This window comes from Lolium perenne, chromosome 1 (genome assembly GCF_019359855.2).
Source record: "Lolium perenne isolate Kyuss_39 chromosome 1, Kyuss_2.0, whole genome shotgun sequence".
NCBI lineage: Eukaryota > Viridiplantae > Streptophyta > Magnoliopsida > Poales > Poaceae > Lolium > Lolium perenne.
In genome coordinates this window covers 191546385-191553825 of record NC_067244.2, presented here as the reverse complement: position 1 = coordinate 191553825, position 7441 = coordinate 191546385, and the positions used below count along the sequence as shown (strand labels likewise).

At 41.7% G+C, this 7441-nt stretch overlaps 1 pseudogene; it reads left to right on the top strand.

Annotated features, from left to right (window-relative positions):
• The first annotated feature begins 1046 nt into the window (after positions 1–1046).
• LOC127316830 (receptor-like cytoplasmic kinase 185) lies at positions 1047–7213 on the top strand (annotated as a pseudogene).
• The last annotated feature ends 228 nt before the right edge of the window (positions 7214–7441 follow it).

Sequence of the window (7441 nt, the reverse complement as noted above, 5' to 3'; positions counted from 1 at the left end):
AAAAAAACTATGTGTGTCAAATTTGTGTTGGTACCGTATCTCAATGAAAAACCATATTTGGTCAAGGGTACATCACACAACTTAAGTACTTGCACTACATCCAAATAAGTAAATCCGATTAGATTTTTAGTATGTTAATTTCAAATTAAACGTTCATAAATAACTAACTTAGAAAGTTAGTAAATTAGTACTATACATAAGATTATAAGGAATGCCCAATATTTAACAATCATTTATTGAAGATTTTCCCTAACAAACAGTCAACTTATGGTACACCTGTTTCGAAAATATAAGCTCTAGCTTTCTAAAAAAGGAGGTAATAAATAGTTAAGTTTCAAAGTCCAGTCCTATATATGGCTTTGTTCGTACAAAATGTTGATTGATATAGTAATTGCTTCTTGAGGTTGTGGACGAGAGGTTGTTTCATCCAGGAGTGTTTTTCGAATGAGTTTTAAACATATTTTAAAATGTCGAAAAATTCTCACAAAAAATGCCGCACATACATCTCAAGTTCTACCTGCTCGCAAAGTCGTTTCATGAAAAGAATTGTATTGTACGTGTCGTGTGTAAAAAGACAAATTTTGGTGCTAAAAAGTAATTTTTATTGAGACATTTTTTTTTATAAATGACGCAAAAATTATTGGTTTCCACGAAAATTGATGTGCACACCTAAAATGTTGACATGTATGCGTGTTTTTTTAATATTTCAACAAAAAATAAAAAGAGCACATGATTTCTATGACACGTTTTAGATGCATTAATTTTTTTCATGTGGTTTTACCATAACTTAGATCACTTACAAAAATTTAATGGGTTGAATTCTACATTCTCCCTCATTCCAAATGTTTTCATACGGTATAACATTTTTTGCTATTCTAATGTTCCGAAATTTCCACAACGGAGTACAACAAGTAAGACAGAACCCGTTGAAAATACCAACAGACGAGATACTAGGAACCAAAAATCAAATCTTGCGATGAAAAAAATCAAACCGGCGATTAAAATCCGTGTGTCGGGGAGCGAGGATAATGCGTCCCACAAAGATCTGTCTGCCCTTCACTCCCTCAGTCGGCCATGAGCTGACTTTTGCCCTCGGACCTCGGACATCCTCCTCTCTCCTCGCTTTCTCTCTCCTGCCTCTGCCTCTCTTGCCCGTTCTTCCAAAGTTCCATAGTCCCTCCCCCCAAATTCCCCGACCCGCCGCTACCAAATCCCTCCATACCCTGCAAAGATCAAGTTTTCGGAGGGCTTCCGCCCCCAGATCGGGGAGGGATCCCCGTATCCTCTGGTGGGTCGGTCCCCGCCGTACTTTCTTATCTTTTTCTTGGGGGAGGTTTCTTGGATGGGGTGCCTGCCGTGCTTCGGGTCGGGCAGCAAGGGGGAGCCCGCCAAGAAGCCCGCCGCCGGCAGCGGCGGTGCGCGGAAGGACGTTCCGTCGGATCGCCGCGCCCCCGGGGTCGGATCAGGTGTGATTCTTGGGGAAGGCTGGATCTTGGACGAGTTTATTTTTGCGAAATGATCTTTATTTTCGCCGGTTAAATTAGTTGATTCCAAGATTTGGGTGGATCAGTCTAAGGAATGTGCCAATCTCTCGTGTTTCGGGAAATCCTTGTAACACGTAGTCCATGTAGTGAATAGCTTCAGATTGAGACCAACGTCATTGTATTGGTGGAACTATTTTAGTTTAATTTATGGCATGGATGAATTGAGGTATCTATATATGTTTTGGCCTTGTGGGGAGCAAGAGTAATGTTTTTTTTGCATTGGCCATATAGGTTTATTACCTCTGAAATCTTATAAATAATGCACAGCCGTGGACGGATTATATTATGACACTTGCTATCTTCAACTCGGTAGGGTGACAAAAGTGCCGCATGGATAATTGTTTCCTTACAAGTTCTTGGTCCCACCGTCAAACCCATTGGAAACCCATGCTTTTGCTGCAGCAAATGGTAGATGACCCTGGTACAGCCTACAAAATGTGTCAAAGAACTGCCAAATGTTTATTAATTTCCTCCAACATAATACACTTGCTGCAGAAGTTATCTAAAAAGTTCTAGTTCAAGATGGCACTAGTTCCCAATTCATGTAGGACACTGAACTAGGTTCTTTGGTAGCTCTTCTGCTACTGTTACGTCTTAATACCGCAACACCCACACTTTGCTGGAAGCCTGTAACATTTGTTCACTAGCTCCATTAATGTCCGGATTAAATTGTGTTGGACTCTTTGCCCCAATAGTAAACAGTTTATATCATTGCATACACGTCTGTGTTCATATAAACCACTTGTGGTAAGTTGAAGGTTTATGGAAAATCTAGAATATTTTTGGCAAGTTGAATTTTGTTCTTTTATATTAGTAATGATAATGATTACTCTTGTCTAGAGCACGAATAACCTTACTTTTCCCCCTTTCCGTATCTATTATTATGTAGTTAAAATAATGTTAGTATTCCACACCACATTTGCTCCAAGGGGCTAGAATTCCGAAAGCGGGCTGGGGGTGTGTGTGCGTGTGTGTGTGTGGGGGGGGGGGAGGGGATGTCATCCATAGACATTGGGGTTGCTATAGTTGTTCAAGTTACCAACAAGGAAGTAGGTACCTTTTCATTAATAAAAGAAATAATCACCAATTCGAGTTGAAGAGAACTCGAAACTGGGTCTTGGGTGCGTACACCCACACTTCCCACCAACTGAGCTAGGCTCGGTAGCTCAGTTGAGTATATCTGCAGTTATGGTATCGGAGTTTTCAAGGAATCAAGTTATGATGTTAGATACAAAGACAAGCCTTCAATCCAGTCACACATTTGCACATGGGTCTATGGCTACTTTACCACTTTAACTACTGTGTTCTGGAAGTAGTTCATCTTACCTATATTGTATTCTTTAATCCAGATGGTCCCTAACCCTAAATGAACTCTTGCTTCAGATAAATCAAAACCACAAGGTGTATTGGACTCTAAGAATGATGCAGTCATCCCAAGGGAGGGAAATAATCAACATATTGCGGCACACACTTTCGCTTTTCGTGAGCTTGCTAATGCTACTAAGAACTTCAAACCGGATTGCCTATTGGGCGAGGGAGGTTTTGGCCGTGTTTATAAAGGACGTTTGGACAATGGACAGGTTTGGCTTTCTGAAAATAATTCATGCATTCAGATTTTATGTGAATCTTCCTTTCCGTTTAATTTTTGAGCCTTTAATTAGCCTATCATTGAAACGCCAATATGATTGCCACATCTCTTTTAACCTGGGGTTGAAGTTTCTTGTTATATGGTCTAGATGGGCCATTGGAGAAGACAGTTTCCTTTCTGTAACGACTTCCTACTGTGCAGGCTGTCGCAGTTAAGCAACTTGATCGCAATGGTCTTCAAGGAAACAGAGAATTTCTGGTTGAGGTCCTTATGCTCAGTCTATTGCACCATGATAACCTTGTAAACCTAATTGGATACTGTGCTGATGGGGATCAACGTCTTCTTGTATATGAATTTATGCCACTTGGATCACTTGAAGATCATTTGCACGGTAAGTTTACTTCACTTATGAACAAGACCTCTTCTGCCCATCTCAGTTCTACTGCTTCTATTTCATCAAATCCCGATTGTGTGGGTGTTCAGTGGAGAAATCTTCTATCGATGCACTCAGTACACGCAGCCCCATTTCCCAAATATTCAAAAGCTTTTGCCATTGTCATGGTTCAAAGAAGCGTCTCTAGGCGCTTACCTAGGCAACAGCAGAGCGCATAGCCTTGGCCCTAGGTGGTGGATTAGGCATTTACCAAGGTTGTCCACAAGGAATCACCCTCAATGGCGAGTTGCGAGGAATGGATTGCGAGGGAGAAGACGCAGTGTGGTGAGAGAGAAAGCGCAGCAGGCAGCAGCTGCAGGGATTCTAGAAAATGTGATGGAGTTTCGCTGGCGGAGTTGGCGCTCACTGACGAGGGCGCTGCCACTGTTACTCGGTCGTGGTTGTTCATATGTAGTCATTTTTTTTGCGGTGGCTGCATGATGTGGAGGCAGGTCTGAACCCTGACCTAACTAACTAAAGCAGCAGCTTAGTGGGCCAAATGAGCTTGGTGTGCCTTTCTTTTCTTCCCTTCTCCCTTCTCTTTTGTTTAACCCTCTGATTCCTACCCCTTGAGGTCCTATCCAAAGAACCTCTCTGTTAAACATGCTTGACTGGGAGCAATATTGGGATGAGTGACCTCTTGGGAAGTTTCCTAGGATGCACATGGATGAGGACAAAGTGTGCTCTGAAAGACTTGTGTGTTTGTGGGGTATTAGAGCCTAGAGAGCAGCCAAGAGTAACGAGTGGCTGGGATGTTACATTGTGTAGCAATGTTGTTGGGCAGTTAACCGGGAGATGGACGTAGGTGGAAAGGCGAGAAGCAACAGAGGATGTTGCCATTGCTGACAGTGGTCTCTCTTGCACATGTACCACCTCCATGCGCTCCTTGTAGGGGGCTTTGTAACTTACTAGTTGGTTGGGTTTAATATAATGTCGTCCAAAGAACAAGTAATGAAGTTTATCTTGAAAAAATCTTAACTTTCAACAACTGGGGCCTTGGGGGTCAGGTGAGGGGAAAAGTCCCCATTCAGAATGTAAACATATCTCAGTTACACTCTTTTTAGATGGTAAATTGTACTAATGTTGTTGTACCACACTGTTATCTAATTGTTTTCTGCGCCCTAGATTAATAAAAGTTCGTGGGCGCATCTCATATCTTCATAACATTTTATTTTAAACAGCAACTTATCTATCTAATTTGAAATTATTCTCATTTTAGATATTCCACCTGAAAAGGAACCTCTTGACTGGAATACGCGGATGAAGATTGCTGCTGGTGCTGCCAAGGGGTTAGAGTACTTGCATGACAAGGCAAGTCCTCCTGTTATCTACCGAGATTTTAAGTCGTCAAACATTCTTCTTTGCGAAGGGTTTCATCCAAAGCTATCTGACTTTGGCCTTGCAAAACTTGGCCCTGTCGGTGATAAGACTCATGTTTCAACACGTGTTATGGGGACTTATGGCTATTGTGCCCCTGAGTATGCAATGACTGGACAGCTTACAGTTAAATCTGACGTGTATAGCTTTGGTGTTGTCTTCCTTGAACTGATTACTGGCCGCAAAGCAATTGACAACACCAAACCACATGGAGAGCAAAATCTAGTGGCATGGGTATGTTCTTCCATTCTCTACTAATCTTAGTTCACAGAATTGACGGTTGGCGTCAACTTATCATTCGAAATCCCATTTTCGTACACATTTCATGAGTTAATTTGAAGCATTACTATAGTGCATTCGCTAAAACATTAAGATAGTAACAACGTAATGGGATTAAGCTGTTGCTATAGTCCAGAAAATAAAACAGTGAGGAAATAGGAAGAGAAATTGTTCATATCAGGTGGAAACTCTGCTGCCCAATCAAGGGATTTTAGGAACTCATTTTTGTCGTGTTTTGTATAGCCAACACCTGAGGGTCTTTAACTTTTCCCCCCATCTTGACTCACATTGTCCTCTTGAACTGAACTCTGAGACCTTCATTCTCTATTGGATGGGCATAGACTGCTGATGTAGAATAGTAGAGCTTAGATTGTATGTGTGTTTCCTTGCAAGGTATTTTCATAGCTCGAACTTGTATCTTTCTAGATGAATCCACCTAGGCACTGATTTTTTTGTGTGTAATATGTAATACTTGTGCATTGTCATGCTATGAGGATTATGTTACTTGCAGAATAAGCTGCCAGATCAGTTGTTTAGGTTGGTCATAATTCATGAATACTAGTGAAATCGGGGTCTTATGTTCAGTATTTACCACTGAGATTACTTCTTCAAATATTTATGGATCAACTTCATTCTCAATTTCACAAGTTGTTGCCAAAAAAGATGCACTGAAAATTAAGGGTATTTTTCTAAAGTCAGTAACTAAGGTTTGATCAATGTATACAAAGAGAAAGTATATATTGCTTGTCAAGTATTCTTTGCAGTTGCATCCTTAAATCAATATTTCTCAGGTAATATAATGTCGTATACCTTACTGTTGATCTGATAATCCTGTTTTGCAGGCTCGTCCTCTGTTCAAAGACCGTAGAAAATTTCCTAAAATGGCTGATCCATCACTTCAAGGACGCTTTCCTATGAGGGGTCTGTATCAGGCTTTAGCTGTTGCTGCGATGTGTTTGCAAGAGCAAGCTGCAACTCGGCCTTTTATAGGAGATGTGGTCACTGCCCTTTCGTATCTGGCTTCTCAGGCATATGATCCAAATGCACCTGCTCAACATAGTCGGAGCAATGCATCTACCCCTAGAGCCAGGGACCGTGGTAGTGGGAACAGTGACCAACGGCGTATCCACTCGCCAAATCACCATTCTCCAGATTTGAGGAGGAAAGAGGCCACGGCAACATCGAAGTATGAACCCGAGGTTAGCAGGAATAGTTCTGGTGGTGGTTCTGGTAGACGGTCGGGCTTGGATGACCGGGATGTGACAGGTTCACAAGCGGGTAGTCCTGCTCATGCAGGAGGTCTTCAAGGACCTCTGAGAGGCAGCGTGCTATTGCAGAGGCCAAGACATGGGGTGAGAATTCAAGAGAGAGGAAGTGGCCAAATGCTCGAGGCAGCTTCGATAGTACAAATGAATAGAACTCTGGAGCGGAATGTTGAGTCGTCATTCTAGAACAACGACAAGTTGCTTGCCAGCACCAAATAGGCGACAGTTTAGGAACATGGGCTTCAATCTCGGTTCCATGTTTAATGTGAATAGGGTTTTCCTTCTTCTCTTTCCTGGCCATCACCACTGCTTCATAGTTCCTCTTCCACAAAACTTCACCACCACAATCACCATCAACACGCCTATTCCTGGCGTCCGTTCCTCACGAGTGTGATCATGCAAATGTGCCTTTATCATCACAGCGATAATCAACATTTGGCCGGAAAGTTAGCAAGCGAAGGAAAAATATTCCGAGGAGCACATGATCCAATCAAATATGTACTTCTGTTGCTGTTGCATCATGGATATCAGCGGCCGCACAATTGTTCCAAGCGTAGAGCTTTGTTGTGAAGTCTGGGTACCGAGGGATGTGATGATTTTTCTTTCACCAAGAGTTTGTATCGAGGGGTTTTACCTGTGTTTCATACATCTGTCACATTTTTTGTGTTGAGTTGTCAGAACACATCCGTTGCTTAATCCCTTCTAGCAAGCTGTTGTGTCCTTTTCATCTGAGATGTGCATTATGTTTCTAAAGCAAGAGCTAAGCTTATAATTTTGAGCTGTATGTTAAAATTGTTCCTTTTTTCCCTTCGGTTTTTGAATTTTCTGCCAGTTTCTGTTATTGAAGATTTTCATGAAGCACAAGATTGTTGCTGTTTCGTCCAATGTTGCTGATACTGATGATTTGTCAAGATGATATACCATTTTAAGAGCTCATTTATTTCCCAAAACTAAT